This window comes from Chroicocephalus ridibundus, chromosome 3, assembly GCF_963924245.1.
Source record: "Chroicocephalus ridibundus chromosome 3, bChrRid1.1, whole genome shotgun sequence".
Lineage (NCBI taxonomy): Eukaryota > Metazoa > Chordata > Aves > Charadriiformes > Laridae > Chroicocephalus > Chroicocephalus ridibundus.
The window spans coordinates 88,528,258-88,554,342 of record NC_086286.1 but is presented as its reverse complement, the minus strand read 5'-3'; the positions used below and the strand labels follow the sequence as shown (position 1 = coordinate 88,554,342).

General features: G+C 42.6%; 1 protein-coding gene across 4 annotated transcripts in view; it reads left to right on the top strand.

Moving 5' to 3' along the window:
* Positions 1–1,680: 1,680 nt before the first annotated feature.
* Positions 1,681–26,085, top strand: part of ANKRD6 (ankyrin repeat domain 6) — a 112,674-nt gene continuing 88,269 nt past the window's right edge. For 2 of the 4 annotated variants that reach the window (XM_063329979.1, XM_063329982.1), the window contains exon 1: positions 2,094–2,291. The gene's annotated coding sequence lies outside the window, so the exon portion shown is untranslated. The other 2 variants (XM_063329980.1, XM_063329981.1) reach the window with 2 other exon arrangements.

The following is a 26,085-nucleotide window of genomic DNA, read 5'->3' as shown; positions in this document are numbered from 1 at the left end:
AAACATACAGGGATTATACTCAGCCAGTTATATCAACAGGAAGCTGTGCACTCCCTGCAGTGGACAGCAAATCTCGGACACTGCGAGCGCTACGGCTCTGGGAAAAAGGGAAGGGCTCAGAGGTCTGGGACCAGGACAAGAAGTTCTCTGGACCATTGCCACCAAGGAAGAGAGAACTTTGCAGCAAACTTTCTAATTTATATTGAATGTGACGTTCATGGTAGGAAATAATCCTGTTGGCCAGCTTGGGTCAAGTGACCAGGTCTTGCTTCTCCTCATGCCTGCACCTGGCAAGGCTTGAAAACACCAAGACCTTGAAACCCCCATGGCCTAACTGGCTATAAAGTAAATATTTTCACAAATTCAGACACTGGAGTCTTCCAGAAGTGCAGTTTTCCCAGGCATTAGAAGAGAAATTAGTCCTGTGTCACTCAAACCAGGACACCCGCTTTTATCATTTTGCTCAGCCTCCTCATGCAAACCCCTTTCTCCTGTACTGGTGCCTACAGATGGTCCCGTCTAACTTGCCTCCCTACCAGTTTGTGAATTACCGATGTGCAGACGTAATTGCCCACACATACACATGACTTGGGTGAACCGAAGGTCCCTGGGATGTTGTACAAGCCGGAGGGGTGGGTGAGGTGGTGAGCAGGCACAGTAAGCAGAGCCTTACAGCCAGCCCTCTCTGACCTCCAGCCCAGACTTCAAAGCGCACTGCATCGCAGTTCATTAGTGCTACTGTTTTGAGAAAGGTGTCCCGACGTCAGAACGTGGGCCAGAGCATTGCAGGGGAGGAGGGAGGTTTAGGCTGGATATTAGGAAAAATTTCTTCATGGAAAGGGTTATTAAGCGTTGGAACAGGCTGCCCAGGGAAGTGGTTGAGGCACCATCCCTGGAGGTATTTAAAAGACAGGTAGACATAGTGCTTAGAGACATGGTTTAATGACGGTTTTGTCAGTGTTAGGTTGATGGTTGGACTCGATGAACTGAAAGGTCCCTTCCAACCTAGGCAATTCTATGATTCTATGACACAGTGAAGTCCTTCTTCAGGTTACAGTTGAGGGAAGGTTTTCATTTGCTTCCTTGCCTCCAAGGGACAGGTGCCACAGGTACGGATGAGAGAGGTATTTCTAGACTGACATGGTTTACGCTTTTAATGTTTACCTCCAGGAAAACTATAGGGGAAAAGATAAGCATCTGGGAAATATGCAGAGATTAAACTTTGTTCTGTTGAAGTCAAAAGACTGTCTCGGTGAACACCAGGAGCTTCAGCCGGCTCCCTGCTGGAGGGAAGGGCACCTGGCCTCCCCAAATGGTGTTGTAGCACCTCCATTCCTACGCAAATTATTATGAGCTTCCACAATTAAGCTGCGAAGGAGCTGCGAAGGTTCAGGAAAGCATCCAGCTCTCCAGGACCCAAGGCTGGGGATCAGGACCTGGCTTCACGCTCGCATTAGCCCACCCGACCCCTGCGCGCCGCTAGCTGCGGTGCCAGGCAGGAGGTAGGCCGGGCCAGGCCGGGCCGAGCGCGACCTTCCCCGTTTCCTCGGGTGGGGAGCGGCGCCGGGCCGGGCCGGGCCGGGCCGGGCCGGGCCGGGCCGGGCGGGGAGGAGGCGGGCCGGGCGCTGCCCGCCCGCCGCGGCCGCTGGGTGTCGCCCTCGCAGCGGGCACGGAGGCAGCGGCGGCGCCACCTCCGGGGCAGCCCGGCCCGCTGGCGGCGGAGGCGCCGTTGGAGGCGGTTGGGGCGGTGGAGCGTCTGCCGCGGGAAGCGGGCGGGGGCGGGGGAAGCGGAGGTGAGCGGGGCGCCGCCGGCACGCGTGGGGGGCCCCGGGCGCGGACCCGCGCCCCGCCGGCGGGGTTGCGTGGGGCTGTAGTGAGGGGGGCGGGGGCCGGCGGCCGGGGACCGCGGGGGGTGGTCGCGGAGGTGGCGGGGCTGTAGCTGGGTACGGGCCCTGCAGAATCAGCGCTCGGTGCCCTAGTAATTAAAGTGTTTCCTTATTAGGGTCCGGGAATAGTGACCCGCCCCGCCTCCTCCTCTCACCCGCGAACTCTCCGGGCTGCCGCATAGATACGGGAGCCTGTATGTATATAAGGGTTTAATTGCAGGTTTGGGGTTATAAACGAGGCGCCTTTAACGTTCCTGTTCCAACTTTTAAGGCTGCGTCCTGATGAGAAATGGAAATCTGGCTCCATGTCATCCTTCCTGTTGTTGACATCACCTGAAAACTCCGCTGAGAATATTTCCACTAGTTTACTGCAAACAGCGGCTTCCCCTGAGGACTCGGCTCCTTGTGAGTATACGCTCTACTGATGTTAGAAATCCATGGCTACGGCGTGTAATTGTTCTGCAGTCTTCATTTTATTGCAAGCATTAATAAAGGGCTTATCACGCCCTGGGGTGTTGTGTGAGTTACAGCATAGGCTGTAGGCAGCGCTCTGTTTTTTTTAAAAGGCATAACTGAGGTCTTTGTATTTTTATAGCTATGCGTGAAGTGATTGTTTAGTTTTCTGTTTGGTGTTTCATGATCAGAAGGACGTCTGCTGTTGTCTACCTTATGTTCACAGGGGGAAAAAAACTGAGAGGGGCAGAGAGTGTCTTATTGGCAGGGGGATCTTCCCTCTATTAGTTGTTTAAATGAACTTAAAATGTCCTACTAGTGTTAAAGGAACAATCCACTGGGCAGATCAGTAAATCTGTTCAAAGATGGAAAAATGTAACAAAGACTAAATTCTTATGTGGCATTAGTTAGGCAGGATCCACTGGTAGGGCTGTTTGAGTGCATGGCTTGTTCTGAGGAGAATGTTACTTACTTAACTTGCTGTCAATGTGATGTGTTCTGGTGTGCAGCTAGTTTTATAACAACTTATTTTGGCAGGCTCAAGTTCCAAGTATTGTGTAATCCTCATTCTTTAGATACTTGGAAAACAAAGTGTTTCTGGAGATTATGATTACGTGTAAGATAGTTGCGTTGCAGACCACAAGACATAGCCTAATGATGCTAATTAAGAATTTAACAATAATTTCTGAGCAGAAAATACAAGTTACATCCACTGCATGTTCCTGAACTACAGTTGCTGGGTACATAAAGTATTAGGCACCTGCCTTTAGATTTCAATGAGTGCATAATGCCTATAGAAATCCTTATTTAGATGCCTGGTATGTAGATGATGGATGCCTGTTTGTGTCAGTGAGGGCCTATTAGTCTGCGAGAGTGGATGGGGATTCTGTAACAGTAGTAATCTCATTGCTTCTCTCCTTGTTTGTTTGAAAAGAAACCGTAATAAAATTCAGAAGTGGCTTTGTGATAGTACTTAATTGGGAAAGTTTTCACTTCCCTCTGCTGCTTGATACTTACCCAGACAGTGCTATCAATCTCATGTAGGAGACTGGCTTTGAACAGTAGAAATTAAATGATCAGTAAATGATGGGTAAAAATGAAGTGATCAACCTCCTGATTATCCAGGTGCTTTTCTTCAGTCTTTTTTGTAGAGTTGTTTTCTTTTCTGGGGAACAGAAGCTGTGGGAAGCAGGCTCCACAAATGGGGCTCCAATGTTTACCAATATAAGGTAGTTGCAGCACCAGGCTTGGCATCATGCTCTGTCACAGGTGGCACGTTCTGCAGTTTGCACTGTCAAACTTACAGTGTTCTTGGACTTGATTAGATCTTAATAAAACAGGTACTTGCAGGGAATGGTAATGAGCGACCAAGCCTTGAACTGTATTTCTCCGCTTACCTTCTGCTTCACCTCAGCTTGACTTTGCCAGTGAGTCATTTTGTGCAGTAAGAAAAAAACCCGTACTGCCCCATACTCTCTAAATCTGTATAATAGGACTAACAATATTTATCTGTTTGGATGGGTCATGTAACAATTAATGTTTGTAAAGCACTTTTGGGTTCTTAAATTGATTATACCATCTGCCAACTTGTTTTATTTATTTATTCTCATCAGTTGCAGGTTTGCAATTCTTCTTTTTCCCTCAACAGTTAGGACTTTGGATGAACTTCCAGAGAACTCATAGTTCTATCTTTTCTTAGAGATACTACAGTGCAACATGTCACTAGTGGAAGTATTTTATTTAAAACCACAAATGAAGTACCATATTCCAATGGCAAGATTGGCCTAGGGAGATATTTGTCAGACACAAATGAATTGTAAGTGCACATTGCCTGCTCATGTTGAGCTTCTCTTCAATCAACCTTTTATTTATTAAGGAAAGAAATATGTGACTTCTTCAAAAATGATCTGGCCAAGAATAGAAGGTGTAGAGCTGCATTTTGGCAAGACCTCAGTCCATAACAATATAGCAAGGGGCTAATGTTCTTCCCTGCCTCCTGTCCAGCTATGTAGATCCAACTTCAATGCATACCAGGATTTCACTTTTCTCTCTCACAACTGCTATCAATATGCCATAACAAGCTGTCTTCAGCAGCACCTGCTAACAGGGAGTGGAGTAGTCAAGAGAGAATTCGCTAAGCTCTTCCTAAAGGGTCCACAAGCTAGTGATGGTGTGCAAGAATATTTGCTCTTTTTTTACTCAGAAATTATTATTGAGATTTTTTTTCAAGTGCCATGTGAGATGGATATACTGGTAGAGAGTATGGTGTGTACGCTGTAGAGAATTATTGACAGGTTTTCGAATATCTGTTCTGTACATTGTTTCACCTGCTGAACATGTACACTCCTTTAGTACTGAGGAGAAATGTGATGAACTGAAGCGCAGCCCTACTTGCTATGCAAATACACGTTATTTAAATTTTGTACCAGGATTTTATGGGATCAGATTTCTGTCTAAATTAATTTTTTTGCTACTCCGGGTGGGGGAGAAGAAATCAACCTTCTAATCAAAACTCAGATTACAGTCTGGATAAATAATTACATGAGGCAAAGCTGAAACACCAATTTCAGTATCTCTGGCAGCTGCAGTTGCTCCTCGTGTCTGTTCAATTCTTTAGAGTTCTCTCAGCTTCCTTGAGAAGGAGATTTTAAAGACACAGGAGCAGACTGTCCCCATGTGTCGAAAGACGAGCCAGTGGGGAAGAAGACTGGCCTGGCTGAACAGATAGCTTTGGTTGCAACTCAGGACAAAAAGGAGAGTTTATGACCTCTGGAAGAAGGGGCAAGTCACCTAGAAGGACTACAAGGATGTTGTGAGGTTATGCATGGAGAAAACTGGAAGGGCCAAAGCCCAACTAGAACTTAATCTGGCTACTGCTGTAAAAGACAATAAAAAATGTTTCTATAAATACATTAGCAACAAAAGGAGGGCTAAGGAGAATTTCCATCCTTTATTGGATGTGGGGGGAAGCAGAGTGACAAAGATGAGGATAAGGCTGAGATACTTAATGCTGCCCTTGCTTCAGTTTTTAGTAGTAAGACCAGTTGTTCTTCAAGTACGCAGCCCCCTGAGCTAGAAGACAGGGATGGGGAGTAGAATGAAGCCACTATAATCCAAGGGGAAATAGTGAGCGACCTGCTACACCACTTAGACACACACAAGTCTATGGGACTGGATGGAATCCACCTGAGGATACTGTGGGAGCTGGCGGAAGTGCTCACCAAGCCACTTTCCATCATTTATCAGCAGTCCTGGCTAACTGGGAATGTCCCAGTTGACTGTAGGTTAGCAAACGTGACGCCCATCTACAAGAAGGGCTGGAAAGAGGATCTGGGGAGCTACAGGTCTGTCAGTCTCTCCTTGGTGCTGGGGAAGGTTATGGAACGGATCATAATGAGTGCCATCATGTGGGATATACTGAACAACCAAGTGATCAGGCCCAGTTAGCATGGGCTGTTGAAAGGCGGGTCCTCCCTGACTAACCTGATCTCCTTCTATGACAAGGTGACCCGCTTAGTGGATGAATGAAAGGCTGTGGATGTTGTTTACCTAGACTTTAGTAAAGTCTTTGACAGGGTTCTCCTGGAGAAACTGGCTGCTTATGGCTTGGATAGGCGTACTTTTTGCTACATAAAAAACTTTCTGGATGGCGGGGCCCAAAGAGTTGTGGTGAACGGGGTTAAATCCAGTTGGTGGCTGGTCACAAGTGATGTTCCCCAGGGCTCAGTACTGGGACCAGTTCTCTTTAATATCTTTCTCCATGATCTGGATGAGGGGATTAAGTGCACCCTCAGTAAGTTTGCGGACAATACCAAGTTGGCTGGGAATGTTGGTCTGCTTGAGGGTAGAAAGGCATTCCAGAGGGATCTGGACAGGCTAGATCGATGAGCCAAGGCCAGTGGTATGAGGTTCAACAAGGCCAAGTGCCGGGTCCTGCACTTGGGTCACAACAACCCCATGCAGCGCTACAGGCCTGGGGAAGAGCGGCTGGAGAGATGCCTGGTGGAAAAGGACCTGGGGGTGTTGGTCAACTGCTGGCTGAATGTGAGCCAGCAGTGTGCCCAGGTGGCCAACAGCATTCTGGCCTGTATCAGGAATGGTGTGTCCAGCAGGACCAGGGAAGTGATCGTCCCCCTGTACTTGGCACTGGTGAGGCCCCACCTCGAGTGCTGTGTCCAGTTTTGGGCCCCTCACTACAGGAAAGACACTGAGGTGCTGCAGCGGGTCCAGAGAAGGGCAGCGAAGCTGGTGAGGGGTCTGGAGAACAAGTCTTATGAGGAGCGGCTGAGGGAGCTGGGGTTGTTCAGCCTGGAGAAAAGGAGGCTGAGGGGAGACCTTATCGCTCTCTGCAACTACCTGAAAGGAAGTTGTCGAGAGGTGGGGGTCGGTCTCTTCTCCCTAGTAACAGGCAATAGGACAAGAGGAAATGGCCTCAAGTTGTGCCAGGGGAGTTTTAGATTGGATATTAGGAAAAATTTCCTCATGAAAAGGGTTATTAAGCATTGGAACAGGCTGCCCAGGGAAGTGGTGGAGTCACCATCCGTGGAGGTATTTAAAAGATGTGTAGATGTGGTGCTGAGGGACATGGTTTAGTGGTGGACTTGGCAGTGCTAGGTTAATGGTTGGACTTAATGATCTTAAAGGTCTTTTCCAACCTAAATGATTCTATGATTCTATCTTAGGTATTAGTAAAACTGGACAAAAGAGGTATTTGCTGAAGTTGTTATTTTTACTGCTTTGGTTCTCAAAGGCTTAATATTTCTAAGGATTGGCAGAGGCAAAAATTATTAATAGCGAAAAACCTTTGTCAGCACATTATAGAGCATTAGATTCTGATTACCTTCATGGTTTACCTTCCAAAAGTATAACACTTTAGGGGAAAAAATATTTTTTTCAGCCATCAGTTGAATGAGAAATACATATTTTTTAAAGCAACTATGATTTTAGCATCTTGCTGAGAACTTTAATTTGTCTGAAATTGAACCAAAGGCTCTTTTCATCCTGACACTTCAAGCAGAAAAATACCTTAATTTCTGCCTATTCGAGTTCAAACAAATAATTATGTGTGGGCCAGTTGCCATAGGCCTTAGAGTAATGAAAGAACTTCTTAAATATTCCTGTTCAAGTTCAAATGTATTTATTACAGGAGTTAAAATTTTATGTATTATACAGTGGTAAGTGGTGGGAATTAAAAAAAGCATGAACTTCAAATCTAGCTTTCTTTTCTACGTATTGTTAGCAAACCAGTGTTTGATAGGTAATAAGGTGTTTCTTGATACACATGTGATTACGTAGGAGGAATGTAAAGAGATTAATTTTGTTTCAAATTGCAGTTCATAAGATTTAATTGATTCTAAAGCTTTTTTTAGTACAGGAGGTTCTAGCTCTGGTAGTCCCATGGGACAGCCTCTGTTTCTGACTCTGGGTTCTTGCACTCACATTGTTTGTGTGTTTTGTATGTTTTGAGCTGGATTGATGAAAAGAGAGATATTTAAATGATGGTGTTATTGTTGTCATCTGTGCTTACCCTACCATGAATTCTATTATGAGTATAGCTTATTAATATTTCCATTTAGATTGATTCTTTAATTGGTATTAAATTTGAAAATAAAATTTTCCAGATAATTTTCGTATTAGCAACAGTGTGTGTGTGTGGGAAGCCTGTCCTGTGTCTTGCCGTGACCTCTCACTGAATTATGTGTAAAGGCTTCTTTCTAAACTTTCTAAACTGTTTCTTTTCCTCTTGTCTGTATTTGGTTTGTCTCATGCTGCCATTCAAAAGACTATTTGGCTTGTGAAGGGAGGTGTTCAAAAGTTAGGAAGAGCTGGAATAAAGACGTGTGAATTCCTGTACTATTTGTTGTGTAGCTTTTGAAGGCACGTGTGTCATCGGGATGTTCTCCGTATTGTTGCTTCCCTGGAGGATGGGGTACATGACACAGTGATGCTCTGTATCCAAGGTGGTGCTAGTTTGGCCATACAAGTATTGTTCTTGCTCTCTGGAAGTCTAACATAAGCCCTTGAGATCCAATGCAGGTGTGCAGTCCTTGACAGCAGAGCAGGGAAGGATACTGTTGGTATGCAGTAGTTTGATACCAGGATGAAAAATGCTATTAAAGAAAAAAAAAAGGCGACAGAATGAATAAATGTCAATTTAGGACAGGTATTTGAGAAGTGTGTAGTAAATAGAGCATTAAGGCTGCACAGGACTTTGCAGTCAAAAGAAATCTAGCGCATTACTACTAGTAGTTAATCTTGAGTGTTGAAAGAGGAAGGTGTCCTATAGAAACAGTCCTGTTGTGACTAACGAATACACTTTGGGTGGCCTAACTAATACGGCACAATAACCTGAATTCTTGTGTTACCCAGTTGTGGAGTGGTTGTCTTGGTATCCTCTGTGATGTACTTCTGATGCAATATTGAGCACAGAGCTAGCTCACGATATGGTGCAGGGCTGTAGATTGCTGCCTTGCCCTTGCACCATTTTACTTTGTTCCCATAGGTCTTCGTCACTGACCTTGCTATGTGTGGCATGGAAGTCAAGGTCCTTGCAATCAACATGTAGACTCTGTCTTACTGCCAGCACTCGTGTCTTCCTGTCTGCTCCTCTCTGCCTCTTTACTTCCTGCTCCCCAAGCCTCCTGCTGGTCCTCCAAACCCTGGGTGCATCTAGCTGGCTGTGACTGGGGATGGGATTTGGGCACGTCTGTGGGAAGTGGTGGATGGAAGCATCTGGTGTGGGTGCCAGGAGGAGGGTATGGGGGCTATGGGGTAGCTGGGGTTTGAAATGCTGAGTGTGGGCACACTAGTGGGTCTGCTCAAATCCTGAAAAAAAATTTATTTGGCGCTACGCCAAAAAAGCCTAAGCTTTTTTTATCTTATGTTGTGATCAGCACCATATTTGGAGTACTCTTCAAATCATGAAATCTTATCTCCTTCAAATCCTGGCTTAAAGCACGCTTCTTCTAACAGTCTGTCCCTCACTTTCCCTTTGTCTCTCATGACTTGCCTTTTTCCCCACCTAACCACCATTTGTTTTTGTGGAGTGAGCCACTGAAGATAAAGGTTTTGGGTACATGACCTGGCATTGCGTTGGATGAAAGCATTTTCATCTGCGCTATGGAAAATGCATTTGGATTTGATGGGAATTAATTTTGTAAGGGTTTGCATCATTGTATCCGCATTGCAGTGGCATTGTTTTCTTTACCAGTTTGGGATGACGATTGCTTTAAGCCAGTCAAGAATATTTTCTGTTGGTTTTATCAGCATCTGCAATGTGACATCTTAGCAAGACCTGTTGCTAGTCTATTTATATGGTGCTGATACACTTCTGAGTCAAAATTCCCTAAATTATCTCACATGGGTCAGTCACTGAGGAAAGTTCCAGATTTATAAAATAAAAAAAGCACCAGGAATGTATGGTCATCATATGTCAGCTCAGTATTTGAGTAACTTTTTAATAGTGATCACAGTGAATCATTTTAGGTATGTTTTACTTTTCTGAAGAGTGCGTGCGCTACGGTTGCAGAAATTGCAGCCGATTCAGTCCTGTGTAGGACGTGATCTTTTCACCATATCACTACTGTCTCAAATAATTGCACTAATATTGGCAAGGCATGCCCATTGCTTAAGACAGTTCATTAGTATATTGTAAAGCTTACATGTGAGTAATTTTCCTTCATTTTCTTTCTGACTGCTTTTGTGATTAGACTGCGTCTGGCTGAAGTCTTTTGAGAGGATTTAGGGATGGGAGGCTGGGGCTGGTTTTTCTTCTGGCTGTGGAATTATCTGCCTGCCATCTGCAGTCTTTCATTGACATTATTGTTCTGGTTTAAATCCAGATTTTGAAAGTACAGTGCTTTCTTATCATTTTGCCTTTTCCAGAATTTACAGCAGCTTCTGAATTCTTGCAAGTATATTTTTCATAGCTTTTCACGGCTTCTGTATAAAATCAGACCATGCTCTTTTATGTGCCCTTTTTTCCTTTAAGTGGTGTTGGTCTCAAATCTTTACATTCTTCCTCTTTTGTTATATAAGTTCAACCTTTGACTAGCCCCCAAGATCTAAAATTTGTGCGTGTGGAAGCACAGGAAGTTCAGATAGATTTCTGTTGGGAGTCTGATGTTATAAATGTTATGCTTTAACTTGTATCATGTTATCATTTTTGTGTGCTGTCATATGGCGCCCTCCAGGTAAATATGAGTCTTTGCCCAAAAAACTTAGTAGCATGGAAAAAGCTCAGAGGCAAGGTGTAGTTGGAAACCATTTTTCCTCCTGCTCCTGTGTTAAGCTGCCTGCAATATTCACGTCTTTCATGGGTTTAGGTGCTCTTAGGTCTGCTGAAACCCAGTCTCTGGACTTGTCAGGGTTATGTCGGATGTCCCCTCAGAAAAGAGATTGTGGAGGATCAGATGTTCCAACCCTGGAACAGATATGAGTTTGCTTCAGCACAGGAGATAGTACTCCAGTTTTAATGTGTAATGATTTCTTCCAGAGGTATGCTGGTTTTGTTCAGGAATGGCTGTTTGGTATCCTAGAATGCCCTGCATTCATGCAGCCATGGTTTAAGTCTATCAGTATGAATGGGAGACTCTTGTGTGGAGTAAGCTGAAGCATGAACTTAAAGTACAGTATTTTATTAATGAATGATCAGCTACCAAGGGTGGATCCTTTTGTTCCACCGTAAGATTATGCTTAATCAGTTTGGAGAAGCCCAGGTTTAAGAAATCCTGACCTGGCATGCACTGGGTGACGCCATCATCCGTTTCACTTTCTCTGATGTCTTGACAGGCAAATGGAGATGCTTCTGCAGATGGATAGCTTTTTCACCAGTATGCCTGATAAAGCAGGACTGGATTTGGGGTGAATGAGGACAGCTCAGTCAAGAGAGAGGGCTGATGAGGGGGAGAGCTGTCTTAGTTGCTACTAGCCTCAAAATAAGCAAGAACAAATAAAATTTATTTACATTCTAATAACATAAAAGAGCTTTAAAAAACTTACCAAGTGATCTAGATGCTTTTGACATAGCTTGGAAAAACAGAGTGCCTAACGCTAGCTGTGTGGCCATCTTCACGATTCATGTTATTTCAGTCAACCTGAAGGAGGGAGACGTGGACATCTCTTGCTGACTAGGACAGGGCTATCCATCTGGGGAGATTTCTTTCAGTTCTTTCTGCACGGTGGCCAGTGGCTGAGCAAGTCACCTGCCTGCAGGTATGATGAGCCTGGTTTGGAGGTGTAGGTGAATGGTTTTGTGGCCTGTCTGGCTAATTCTCACCTCTGTTATACTGGCTGCCGTATATTCTTCTTAATGCCTTTTCCTCTTTTAGGGCTTCCATGTCAATGACTCTCTCAAGCTGAGGAGTGAATGTTGAATGCATGGGAAACAGGCTGAGAAAATCAGAGGAGAAAGGTTAGGAAAACCACAGCTTGAAAATTGCCTTATGAGAAGAAGAGATATTTCTTCACCGTTGTTTTGAGCCTGAGATCTGCTCATTCAATCTGATGCCTTCTAGTATTTCTCCAACCTGATTTTCCTCTACTTAATTATATCCTGCCTTCGTTTGTCTTATGTTCTCCTTCCTTGAAACTTTTCGAGTTTTGCTAAACATTTTCTGAGAAGAGAGGGCCAGAGTTACAACTCCAGGATGCAGTTGAACAGTTGAATAAAGGTGCTTTTGGTTGTATTCTCTGTAATATTTTTTAGCACTCTCCCTGCTTTTTAACTGTGCTGATGCTTTCATAGGAACAATCCACTATAAAGATCTCATTCCTGAATCATCCAGAGCCCATCATCATGCATATGACGTTGATGTGTTTTTTCCTACCATGAATACCAGTCTGTTTAAATGGTATTGAATTCTGCTAGCCATTTTACTGACTGGTTGTTTGGTGTCATTAAGTCCTTCCGTATCTCTTTGCAGTCAGCACTTGCCTTTATCCTAAACAATTTAGTATTAACAGTGAGTTCTGTCATTTAACTGTTGTGATCTTTCCCTGCCTGCTGTGATTCATTAGTGGGGATATTGAACTTAATATATTCTTAACACAGATGGCCATGGGGCTGCAGGGTTAGTGTCCCTCCACTATGAATACTGACTGCTTTTTCCTTGTACCATTTATTTCCTGCCTAGCTGGTTCTCTAGACAACTGTGGAATTTTCCTGTTATCCCATAGCTGCCTAGTTTCTATAATATTGATTTTTTTTATTTTTCTTAAGCAGCCTTCCTTCCTTTGAGGGGAATCTTTGGGGATTGGACACGAATTACTGTGGCCTGAGGAATAACTTTACTTCAGAGGAGCTGTGGTAACAGGCCATGTGCAAACTCACCACAAATGTGAAGTAGCTTAATTTAAACATCTTTCTTGTGTCCAAAAAAATCAGCATTTAGCTTTAGCTAGTCTACATTACAATCACATCCCAGCTTGCATCATAAAAATTTGTTTCAGTATTCTCTTTGGGATTTAGTTTTGGTCAAAGAGTACACCAGATGAATTTATTTGACGGGTCTCAAACAAAAACTGTTTAGAGTAACTTACTTCTGTTTCTTGTTCTTCGTACTTTTCAGACCAGGTTGACTATTGCTACATTTAGGCCTCCCTTGCTTATTCAGAAAGTATCCAGTCCTTTCTCAATGAGCATTTTACGCTTTATTTATCTGGAAGCAAGATGGGACGCAACGTGAAAAGTGAACAGCAGAATTAAAAGATTGGTATGCATACTTGCACCAAGTAGCATGCTACACCAATACGTCGAAGCAGAATTCGTAGGTATAAGCTCTGGTCCTTAGCAGAATTTCTTAATTGAAAAAAATCTATTTTAAAAAATGATTCCCAGATTCATTGTGTGCCTACAGAAGTAACTTAAGTGGAAAAAAACAAACCCCAACTTTTTTCTGCCTCCTCTCAGTTCCCCCTTATTCCTGCTCACCAACACACATGCTTGAGAAGTTTAAATTGAAACTTTTGGCTTCCACACTCCATTACTCTTTCGGAGAATCTAGCCTTTCATGTCTATGTGCAGACATACAAATGAGGATGTTGCTGCTTCAGTTATTAGAATCATGTCAGGTTTTTCTTCTTCTTTTTGTTTTTAATCCTCAAAGTGGAATACTTGGCATGGAAACTAGAAGCATATTTTATTCAAAATCTAGCATCCAAAATTTGGATGCATGTATTTCCAGCTTTTAAGAATAATTATTTTTTAAATACTGTATTAATATGAATTTGCTTATATATCACATATGGCTTTGTCTGAATATAATTACACGGGATGAGCTGGTTTTGGTAGCCCACATGCAAACCAAGAAAACAGGTGGTGGTGCATTCAGTAGAACTGAGCACAGCACTTAAAAAAAACCCAAACAAAACAACAAAACCCCAAACCAACATTTGAAAAGTTTGTTTGTTCTCCTTCTCATAACTTGAAATGAAGAATCTCTCCCTGTCTAAGCCGGAGCAAGTGTTGAGCAAATCATAAGTCTGCGGTGTAAAGCCTGTATTATCTGGGACCTGGTCACTGTGTTTCCCAGAGATGCAACGAAGAGTGTCCGTGAAGTGGAGATCTTGCTCTGTCTTTCAGTCCTCTCTAGCTCTCGTGAAACGTGGTTACTCTGCCTTGGTGCAAAAACCACTAAGTGCACTTTTAAAGAAAGATAAGCCAGGGAGGGTTAGCAGAGGAGAGTGAAACTATGATGCAGTTTCTCAACACATGGTTAAAATGTGGGCTACAGTATTTTACATTAAGATGATGGATTTTCCTATCATTTTAGGGAGGTGTATACCATCATCCTCCCCAAAATACTAAGATTTTGAAATGCATTATCATACAGGCAGTGTCTCAGTCTGATTGTTATTAGTAAATTTACATTTTAAATTTTAATATAGCAGGCAAGTGTCTGTTGCATGTCTGTGCTATTTACTTGTAAAAAACAAACAAACCCTCAGTTGATTAGTTTTCATGCTTCAGATTTTGAGTATGGTTATTCACTCTTCTGCTAACAGAGGAGTTTCTCATGGCTTGTGTATCTTAAACTTACTAGTTCTCCAAATATACACGGTCTTTCAAGAAAAACAGGATAGGGTAAAAGTATCTGTAATGCACAAGTTAGCAGGTTTTACCAAGTACCATTAAAAAATCACTTCTCTTATGCTCTGTAATTGATATTTTCAGGCCTTGCTTAATTGAAGACCAAGAATAAAATGATACTAAAATAATAACTCTTCTTTTAACAAAATTATCTTGGTTTGTATTTGAACAGTATTGCCCACAGACAGGTAATTGTCAACAACTTGTGTGTAGTAAAAATATAATTAGTTTACTGTATTAAATTTCAGAAGGGCAGACCTGAAAAACAAAACCTTCAACTAGTTTTTGCATTATTAGATAGTTTAAAGATGGATGCTTATTATCCTGGGCTTTTTACAAATGAAATTTTATGCCATATTTTGTAATAGTAATGCTGGATCAGAACCTGATTTCCCTGCTTGTGTGACTGATCTCATTTAATTCAGTGAATCTGTTTACATGAATCAGACTCAAAGATTTTGGCTTTGTATGAAGAACAGAGGGAGTTGTAGTAGTGTAGTAGGCTTACACTTAATATCTTAAAAAAAACAAAAAAAACCAAAAAAAACCCACTTGTGTTTCCTTGACCCATTGTATAATGATTTTCAGTGAAGTTTCATATTCCATGAAATGAAATCTGTAGCCAAGATGATATGATATTGGACAATTTTTGTAATTCAGCATGCAGGTCTGTGCTGTTGAAACAATAGGCTGAGTGTTTTACGGTGCAGATAGCGTGACTAAAATAACGTGTCTTGCAAAAGAAGGTGCAGTGCCTTCTCAATGGAGAATGTTCAGCAGAGATACCTGTCAGCTCTGCATGGTATGTTACAATCATGGGAGTAGTAAACTAGATAAAGAAAATCTCAGCTTTCTTTCTGTTTACAAAACTGGCCTTGTGGAGGAACTGGAAAACAAGAATGCAAATAGATAATATGCTTGCCTTGTCTTTTTGTCCCCTCTGTTCTTCCTCCCTGTATTGAGCCAGAGATAAATGGGCAGACTTACTGTATGAAAAAGAAAATGGCACTAGAGTAAGTCTTCCTTTTCCTTACTTTTCTCTCTCTGTTCTATACACTATTAAGAGCTCATGGTTGTCTGGCAACACGGCTCCCATGATAAGGTTTGATTCAGCCTTGTAGTGCCAACAGAGCAAAACTATGCTGTAACTCTTCCTTAATCATGTTGCAGTAGCCGCAAGTCCAAAGATCAGCATAGTTGAGGAGTGAAGTTTGATCTTGTCTGCATTTGGCCATATTAGGATGCTGTTTTGGTTTTAAGGAAATGAAGATGTCCTCCACCTTTTCTCTGGTGCTGTCTCTTTCATTTTTCCAAGCAAAATTCCTCTTTGTTTTGTGCTACTTGCAAAAGTTTCTCTGTATTGTTCCTCACCTTTGTCTTCTCCCCTCTTTTGTCTTAGATGTAATCTCTCATCCTTGATCTATGAATTGTCTGGTTGTCTTTGATCTGTTCCTCCTCCCTTACAAATCTGTTGTTTTGCTTGTTCTGTTCCTGGCATTAATTAATGAGAGTTGAGTCACCACTTTGAACCCAGTCAAACCATTAATAGAGCAAAAGGTAATTTAACAAACCTTTAAAAAAGAATTTGTGAGAGAGCAAAAAAGGATCCCTGTCCCTCTCTCATGCTTTTCCAGGTGCTCTTTATCGGATTGGTTGTTTTAACATGTCTTCTGAGGCTTTTCAAAAGCTCTATCATCGGGATTTTCTTCCTCACCCACTCTTCTAGGCTTTACTTGTCTCTGTTTGCAATCTCTTTTTTCTGCTTTCACTTCAACCTTAGTAATGTTTGGGTCTTGGGGCATATTTTTGCATCTCTGACTTCTTTTAAGTCTGTCTGCTCCAACGTCAGCAGCTCATGGACTTTTCTGCTTTCTTAGGCTTCCAGTCCTTGGCAGTGCAGTGTTTTTTTGATAACGCTGGTCTACTTTGTTCCTTGGTAGGAGTGATTGGTGAAGGAGTATGTTTTTGTATTTTATTGGACAGGAACTGCCGCCTACTTGAAATTTTGTTGTTTTCTTGTGGGTTTTTTTTTTTTCAGTATGTTGTAAAAGTGTAAGTGGGATCTGTCTGGAAAGAGCATCCTGGAATATAGGGGGCACAAGGGTCCTGAGCTTCATGAGGGTAGGGAAAGAGAAGGCCAAGAAGAAAATCATAGAATCATAGAATTGTCTAGGTTGGAAAGGACCTTTCAGATCATCGATCCAGCCATCAACCTAACACTGACAAAACCGTCATTAAACCATGTCTCTAAGCACTATGTCTACCTGTCTTTTAAATACCTCCGGGGATGGTGCCTCAACCACTTCCCTGGGCAGCCTGTTCCAGTGCTTGATAATCCTATCAGTGTGGAAATTTTTCCTGATATCCAATCTAAACCTCCCATGGTGCAACTCGAGGCCATTTCCTCTTGTTCTAAAATCCTGCCTGGTTCTGGGAAAACGATCCAGGAACATGATGTCCCTGTAACATGGGCCTGCCCTTTTCTATTATTCCATCATTGGTTTTGGTTTTTTGCTTCATATTTCCATTCAGGACCTGGGCAGCCTTTGTGGGCAGATAATGTGGATATTCTCCATGTGGTAACACTACCTTGCACAAGCTCATTCCTTGTGAAATATGAAGGAGACTGAGATAAGCTGAAATTTCAAAATATTTATTAACTATAAAGCAGGTACACTGAACTGCACGATCCTTTCCAGTATGTGAAATAAGGCCAAAACATTTATTTTTGTTGTAGACAAATTAGAAACTTAAGGAGACTGAAATGTGTGTGACAAATAGCATTGTCCTCCACAGTTCCTACCAGTGCCTGACCAAGAAGGTGCTTGCACTGAGGAATCCTGATGTTACAAAGGTGCTGTAGCCTGGCCTGTGTAGTAAGGCTTTTCCAGATTTTTCTTCTTTCCAAGCTGTGGGAAACCTCCACAAGCATTAAGAGGCTGAGTTTCTTTAAACCCAGCTTCAGTTCCCAGAGAGATGGCTTCCAGTGCAGGGTTGCTCCTTTGGGTTCCTGCAGGGCTGGTGAGTGCGCGGCAAGAGGTGGGGGAACAGGGGACAGTGAGGTGGAGTGGGGGCATTTGTGTTCTCTTTGCACTTTCAGCTCCCTGTACTTGACACAAGTACAAATGTTTCTGGATGATGGACCTGTGACTTCTTGCACATAGCCATTAGGGCAGAGTCTTCACTGGGAGCTGAGATTCTGTTCTGCTAGAGGAGCAGCCTTCAAGAAAAGCAGTCGCTGTAGCAAAGACTCTCTTTAATCACCTAAAATTATGTTAGTGGTGTTCCTTTTTATCTGTGTGAAGAGCCTGCTGGTATGGGAGACTTTTATTTTACCTGATTGGGTATCACATTTTGATGTGGCAGATAGGATGTGTCTGACCAGCATGCTTTGGTAAGAGAGTAAACATAGCAAGAATATACCCTAACCCACCAATATTTTCTTAGGTCTTTTGTAACATCAAAGCACCCTTGTGCAATGCTCATTATAGTCACCTGATGCAAGATCCGAGGTTTTGTGATACCCACTTTCTTCTGTTGTTCCTATGCTTGTACAGCTGCCAAGATTCTCAAGAGATACGTGGAAGAGCAATGTGATATTCAAGGTGAGTTGTGTTTAATCAAGCTGCAGCCTGTACTGAGAGAGGTTGCGTAAAATTAACTTAGTTACTTGGCGTAAAAGTACTTTGTGTCGATGCATAGCTTTTTAAAATTAATTAATTGAGATCCTAGTTCACACTATAAGTAGAACAGGACAGGAACATATGATTTTGTTTGTTTTGAGCTTGGTGTGGAGGCATTCCTCGGGAGTCAAATGCTGAGCTGTAGGTAGCAGACTGTTGCTCTGCATGGCCTTATCCTGCCAGAACAAATGCAGAAGGATGTTTTGGGAACTGGGCTGTTTGATGGGTTGGAACAAAAGAGCCCTGAGGTAGGGTAACATAAGTCAGGCTTTTGTTACCTGACTGACATTCCCACCACTGGACTCCTGCATGGTCTGGGAAAGAGTATTCTGCAGAAATTCCAGAGAATTTAGCAAGCATTAAAGAAAAAATAGAGGGTGCCCATGACCCACTGAGAGCTCCTTTAGCTCCAGAGCTGCCATGGGATCAGGCAGGGGGATCATGATTTCCAAAGTATTGTTTGTCATTACCTGTGTGGAGATTACTCACAATTCTCACCTATGTGGATACTGCTGTGAAGGGCAGCTTGACCATCCATCATCTAGAAAAGATTAGAAAAAAAGAGCTCTACTGCTAAGTGTCAGCTGTTGTATAGCATTACCGCTTCATGGGTTGTAGTACAAGACTACTTTTTGCAGATACTGTTTCTTATTATAATCTTTCCTCTGGAAGAACCTGGAGCATATCTGTATCTGCGTGGCATCTGACTCTTCCTGTCCCTGACCATTGGTTGACAATGGTGAGTGCATTATGTGCTAAAATCTTGTTTCTCTGGGGAATCAAGTCCCCAGTTCAGGCCCCCAAGTCCAGAACTTGTCAAACCTGTTGACCTTTTCCCATTTTTTAATAATTTTAGACATCTGCCTTCCACCAATACTCTGTAATTACCTAGGGTTAAAGTTAAGCTGTTCCTTTCTGTTGTTCGAAGCATCCAGTGGGAAAGACTTCAGGTGACCTTCAGACTGGTGTAGGACATAAAGCATGCATATGTTCCTTCCCTGTAATTTGGAAGTCTCATCCATGTGCTTTGTCAGACTTCTTGAAAGGATATGTTTTTCCTGGTTCATTATAACCACCCTGGTGGGTGATGTGCTGCACCAAAGCAGGTTATTAACTGACTTAAAAAATAAGAGTGAACTGATTTTTCAGGTAGTTATTGCCAAGTTTGTCTCTGTGTATAGGATAATTCCCGTGGTGCTATTCTGTCTTTGCAGCTTTAATGTTAAACCCTGCTTCAGTTTTAATACTTCTTCGTCTTCTTCGCATTAACTGTATTATCTTTTTGTTTCAGTAAGAAAACCTTTAGGAATTACAAATCCAAATGTAACCCTATTGTACTTATGGTCACGGTACTCACCGTTAGGTCCTTTAGCCTGACGCATTAAAAACCTCACTGACAAAATGAATGTATAAGAGGAGCAGAATCATGGAGACTAGTGCCCCTGTTCTTGACTACCTGTGTTTATTTTATATCTTGTGAAGTACCAACAAGAACATTGTGCAAGACAGATGTGAGCATCACAGCATTGCATCCTTGGATATGAACAGTTGGTGAAGAAAATGAACTTTCAATTATTGATTTATTTATGTTTGCTGCACAGAAATTGCCTTACTTTGGGTTGAGTCAGATATCCTCAGATGTGTGTGGAGGAGAACGTTGCTGCCGTACTGTTTCTCCTTCAATAGTTAAACAGCTCAGGTTGAATTGAGGGTGTGGAGTCGTTCAGGCTACCTGTGTGGAACACTCCAGTCTGGTCCTCGTTTATCTGGTGGTTGTGTCTTTGTTTTGTCATGGGAAGAAATACTTGAATACAACTTTAAAAATTTCCGATTTCTAACATAGCTACCCAGTTTATTCATCTTGATATGCCTAACTAAAGATCATCAATCTGTATTGTGTAAGTCACTGAATATATTTTAGATGGATCACAGAATCACGGAGAGGTTGAGGTTGCAAGGGATCTATGGAGGTCATCTGGTCCAACCCCCTGCTTGGGCAGGGCCACCTAGAGCCGCTTGCTGGGGTTATTTAGTTTCTCTGCCGTGTTTTGTTTTGGTGTTATTTATCTAAATGTTTTGAGTGTTCTGTATCTTAAAAGGAATTCATGCACCCATACCTTAAGGCTCTGTAGTGCTTAAGAAGGATATTTTAACCTCTTTTTGGTTGAAAAATTATGCAAGTTTTGCAATAAACAGTGCTCCATTGGGCAAGATCATATGTCAATTTTGGTACTGTACAGTCCATAAAAACTGCAGATAATGGGTACACAGATGGCTTGATTTAACAGACTGTGTCATAAGTGTGGCTGAGAAGGATGGAGCTGGAGGGGGCTGGGGGTGAGATTTGTCTCAAGAAGTAATTCTACAGGCAATATATGTTTTTTTGTGGTTTAGGATGTTACTTAATACTTGGTATCTGAAGCATTTGAATGTGAAGGAGTTGGAAAGGACTAAGACCTTGGTGAACAATTTCAGCTTTCCTGATGCCGTGTACAAGATGTAACAGGAGCAGGCATGGCATGAGATGGTCAGTGCAGCCAAAAGCCTTTCGCAGAAGTTTGCCTTCAAACCTCCGTCGGTGAGGTTATTCATGTCCCATGCTGGGGCTGTCTTCACAAATAAGCGTGGTTTGCATAAACTACACTTATTCCTGGACTCTCAGGTTGTAACATCTGAGTCAGCAAATGTATCCTACTAATACATTCAGCCCAGCATGTTCTGATGAAGCAAAGATCTCATCCCAAAACCTTGCCGCTGTGATTGCTGTGCAGTGTGTCCTAGCACATGCCTTTTCTCAAGCATAACCCCCCTTCTCCCCCCAAAATCTGCAATTGTAAAGATTCTACTGGCATGTCAGCACACGTCTTCAAAGAACCCGAGGGGCATTTTTAATGAGAATAGCTTTAGAATTCCTGGCTTGATTTATGAAGAAAAGAAAAAAAAAATCACAGAGACAGTATCCTCTTACCTATTAAAATATTTGCCTTCTACTTAATGGTGTTATCAGCTTAACTTTTGCAGACGCAAATTGAATAACCAAATTTTTACCTCTTTTCCACTTAGAAGTATAGACACTTTCTCTGCTTAAATGCCATACAATTCCAGAGAGAGGGAAGTGGAAAGGTAAAGGACTAAAGGTCTTTGTTCTAAATTATGGAAGAAATAAACATTCAGGACTTCAGCATTGGACGTTTCCTGCAAAATTTTTAGCAGGTTGCTGTACTGTTTTAAGGAGGTTTTTGTAACTTTTACAAAATGAGATGAACAGGGCAACAGGTCTTTGCATTTAGTTCCCGTTCATCAACATAGCTATATTAATGCATGCGTTTCACTTTTTTGGCATCTGTTTTTGAGCAAGGCTTTATGTTACAGCCACAGAAATAAGGCAAGTACAATCATTCTACATTATTTATATTCATATATTCATAATCATAATTCGTAACCCTGTTTACGGGTATAGAAAACTACTCCAGCTCATGCTGAGGACATCAGTTACAACAGGTGCCCTGAGTCCTATCTGCATCTCCCTTGCCTTTCAGAAAGTGCCAAACCTGTTCTCATTTATGCTGAACCCAGCCAGCAGACATAATTTCTCACTGTTCAGTAACACCTCCCTCTCCTTCCCCCCCTCCAAAAAAAAAAAGCCTGACTCCCAACATTCCTGTCATGTCTTACAAATATTTGTGTAAGTCCTTGGCAAGAAGCTGACTCTGTTCCTCACCACTAGCCAGTCTGCTTCTACGGCCTTATATGCCTGTTTCTTCCAGCACTTATTCCTGTAGTTCAAGCACTGGAGGAGGTGCGTACAGTGCTATTAAATACCCTGAATACAAGTCCTGTGGATCATTAGCATAGGCAAGTAGTATGAGAGAATGGAGAGGCATGGGGTGCTGCTGGATATTTGGTTTTCTGTGGCTTTTATTTAAAAGGGAAATTAAACATGAAAAGCCGTAAGAAAAGAATTCTGTGGTGCAAACCTTAAAGATGTCATCGTGTATGTGTTACTCTGTGGGAGACGTGCCTTGTGTGGTGCACAGGACAAGCAGGGACTGGGCAGGGCTCGGGAGAGGTAAGAGTGTGCTTTTGTGTGGAAGCTGTGACCTGGAACCCAAGAGCAGGCTTACACCATCGGGAACAACGGTTGACTAATTCTGGCAGTTCCTGCCCTCTCTATGATTTGCTTTTCAGCGTTAGTGTTATATTAACTCCTTCGGAGCAAACGTGTTCCTTAGATTTCTTGTTGCACTCCCAAACCGGCACATACTTCAAAACCAGGATAATTTTCTGTACGTCCTTTTCTTTTGCTGTATTTTGTTGCATGAATTTACGCTGCACGTAAATCTGGAAAAAATGTGTTTGAGGATTTTTGTTTCCTCATTTTAATACCTATCACTGCAGTACTATACCAAGGGGTTAGATCTCTGGGGAAATTTCTTTGTACTACACTAATGATGGTGAATTCATGTCAGTTTAAATCCAGGGAATGAAATAATAACAAGATTTTTGTCCCTCATATGATCCTGAAGAGAACTACTTCTGGAAGTGCAGAGAAGGTATTCTTTGAGAGGAGACTGACCCTCTGTTGCAAAGGTTGCACAAATGCCAGGTCCAATATTCGGTTAAGAAATTTCTGGCTTCTGTTGGTTCTGCAGACTTTGATTCAATCTCATAATTGTTTTTTGTAAGCTTTGAATCAGAGTAGGCAAGAGCAATATCCTTCTCATAGTAACGATGGTAAAACCTCCTGAAACTTCTGAAGTGAATTCCTGGGTATCCTCATCCTAGCAGGTCTCTCAGTAAATCAACATGTAGTCTAGCAAGGAGGAAACTTTGCAAGTAGAACTTTTCCTAAAGCAGATGAAAATGCGCATCTGTAGGTCTCAGTTGCCAAATCTTGTTAGTATAAAATCTCAAATGCCTTGTAAGAGAACAGCTACAAGTCTGTTGATGTAAAATTGCAAGTATGTTCTCTTGTGTAAATAATTTGTCAATATTATTGGAGGTACCAAAGTAGAATTCTGGCAGAAATTGTGTTTTGTAGGACAGGAGCAGGATCGATTTCAGATTCTTCTTTTCTTTAGCCTTTGCGGCTTCCTGCTGAACTACCTTTTTTTTTTTTGGTTGTTTTGTGGATTTTTTTTTTAGTAGCCTGAAACACATTCCAGAAATGTCTGTGTGAGGGAGAAGAGTAAGAGTGCCAAGGCTGCTGATGAATAAGAGACTTTGTGATGAGTCTTGTAAAATCGGACCTTTTCATTCAGACAGTGGCTCTCCATTACTGAGTCCTTTGTTGCCTTCTTTTGAATTGGAGGGGAGAGGAGGAGATGTTAAGTGTTATCCTGCAACACTTCTCTCTAGCCTACCTGAATTACCAGAGGGATGAATTGCTTTGACTGGGGGGGGGATGGGGAAAAATGCAGAGGGAGTTGATTGACTCTGTTAAATCTGAAGATGCAGCAATGGTATTACTTCACTTCTAAAACTACCCAGTTTGGGGAAATGTAAATTTACATTGAAAGTTTGTTTTTTGAACTATATTGATCTGGGCTGAGAGGTGATAATGAAAATTTCAGTTTTAAAATCAGTATTTTTTAAATAGACATTCAGGTCTTGCTGACTCCCAGTCCCTTGGAATAAATCTTTCTTGAAGTTGAGTGGGGTTTTTTTCAGTTCTAAACTATTTGCAACAGTGTTTTTGGAATACAAACTTGGAGCTTCCTACAAGGTGAATTTGGATTGCATGTATATTTTATCTAGGTGATGTCAGAATCCCAAACATACAGTTTTTCCCTGCTGAGCACACCGTATTTATTACAGTTTACCTGGTAATAACAGCTGGAGAAAACTGTGGTAGCATCTGACTTAACTAGATGACATGTAATGTGTGGTCAGGGCTGCAGCAGCTGTGTCCCAGGCATACACCTTGGTAAAATTATCCCTCACACCCCAGATGACAGTATCTGATTACTAGTAGGTAATAATTAATATGTAAACATTGGCATGTGAGAACTGTATGAAGGAGCTGCCTATAGTTTGTCAGTTTTCGGAGTCCTTGCTTCTGACAGTTAGCAGTTCTGCAGTTAGCAGAATTGAGTTTCATAAACTTGTCTTTAAACCTTCAGTCTTCATTAGGTATGACAGGGTGTCACGCAAATGTCTTTGGAATGAATCTGTTCACCTCGAGAGAGAAATGCCTTTTAATAGTTCAGTACCTTTGCCCCTTCAATTATTGCAGGAGTTCCTGTTGTGTCCATTTGTGATGTTTCCTCCTCTCCAAGTTGAAGCGTGCAGCTCTGTTGCAGCAAATGCTGCAGCATCCTTTCAGCAGTGCCGCCAGAGCCGTCCGTCTCCAGCTTCAAGGGAGCTGCCCTGTCTCCACAGATTGCTTCCAGCTTTTTGTGTTGGCCGCTGGTGTGTTGGCTTGGCAGTCACTCTCATCTGTGAGAGCTTTTTAGAAGACACTGATCCTCATTTTGTATAAAAATCTTCTGGACAAAATGTTTAACTGGGGAATTAGGCTGCTGCTTTCCACGCTGCATCCAAGTTCTGTGTTTGATTCCTTTATAACGTAGGAGGAGTTTGGCTGGGAAGACTGCACTGCCCCTCCATGCTGCTTGTCCTTCTGAACAGTTGCAGCAGCCGGCATCCCTTCAGATCTCTGGGGGAGACCTCGTAGCATAATGGCAAACATCTAAATCTTTTCAGTGCTAGGGGGAACCTGCTCTGGCAGGGGGCTTGTTGGAGAGCGTAGCAAGGTCTGTGGCTACATGGGACCTCCTTCCTTTTTCTTCCCCACCCCCCCTCCCCACCCTCAGCAAGAGAGAAACCAGAAGTGGGTGCAAAAGGATGCAAAGGCAAGGCAGCCTCTTCTCCCCCTACCTTTGAGGGAAGCACCCTGGTAGCCCATGCCACCAGCTGCACCTGACGTAGAGGTCCACTGATGCCCTTTCCCTTCTCCCTGCAGACTGAAAGTGTCAGATGCACTCTCTGCCCTCCCTGATGGTTTTGTTGGGATAGGGCATCCCAGGAACATAGTCCCTCTGAAGAGCCCTCCTCCTGTCCTGTGCACATTTACTGGGGTGGTGCACGTCTGCCAGGCTCACGCATCGTGGACGAGTAAGTAGCAGATATGGTGATATGCTCCTGATTTCCAGCCTGATGATTTTCTGCGTGAAACCTTGCAGACTGATCTGGGGAGGAGAAGACAAGCATGCTCCTCTTTTTGGAATGCTTTTCATGATTAGTTTTGTCCTCTGCCCTGCAAAAGCTGATGTTACAGGGATAAAACGTTTTGAAGGGAATGAATAACCTGTCATAAGCCAGCATTGCTTCTTTTGCTCACTTGAGAGAATTCATTACTACATCTGTTGTTCTAGCTGGGGAGCGCAGCACTGGCTTTTTGGGAGGGAGATAGCAGATCACTGCTGAAAAGAGACACGTAGACACGTGGTGCTCTGCAGATGTGGTAAGATACCCTCTTCTCTTGTACCAGGAGATGACAATCTCCCCCTCCCAGCAAAGGGACTCCTTCAGCCTTAATCAAATAGATAACACTGCTGTAAAAGTGAATCTCTGTTCTTAAGGCAAGATAGAGGAGCTGGTATCCTCAGTTTTCTTCAGACCTTGCCCTGTTTTGTTATGAGACCATAGAAAGTATTGCTTCAAGTTAGAAAATACCGAATATTGTGAAAATTGCAGTGTGCACCTGCCCAAGAAAAGTTACAGCTGTATATTTCACTTCCTGCAGAATAGTGTGGAAGGGAGGAATTTTCTGCCTGATCTAAAGGTTTGGGGGTTTTGGTTTTGTTTCTTTGTTTTTTTTTTGTTGTTGTTTTTTGTTTGTTTGTTTGTTTTTTCTTAAAGATTGGACTATTGCCTGGTGTTATTGCTGCAGATCTGCAGGACTAATGTCCAGACCTGAACACATTTTTCAGGCTTCTCTACTCTCTCATCGCTGCTCTCCTCTCCCTGACCC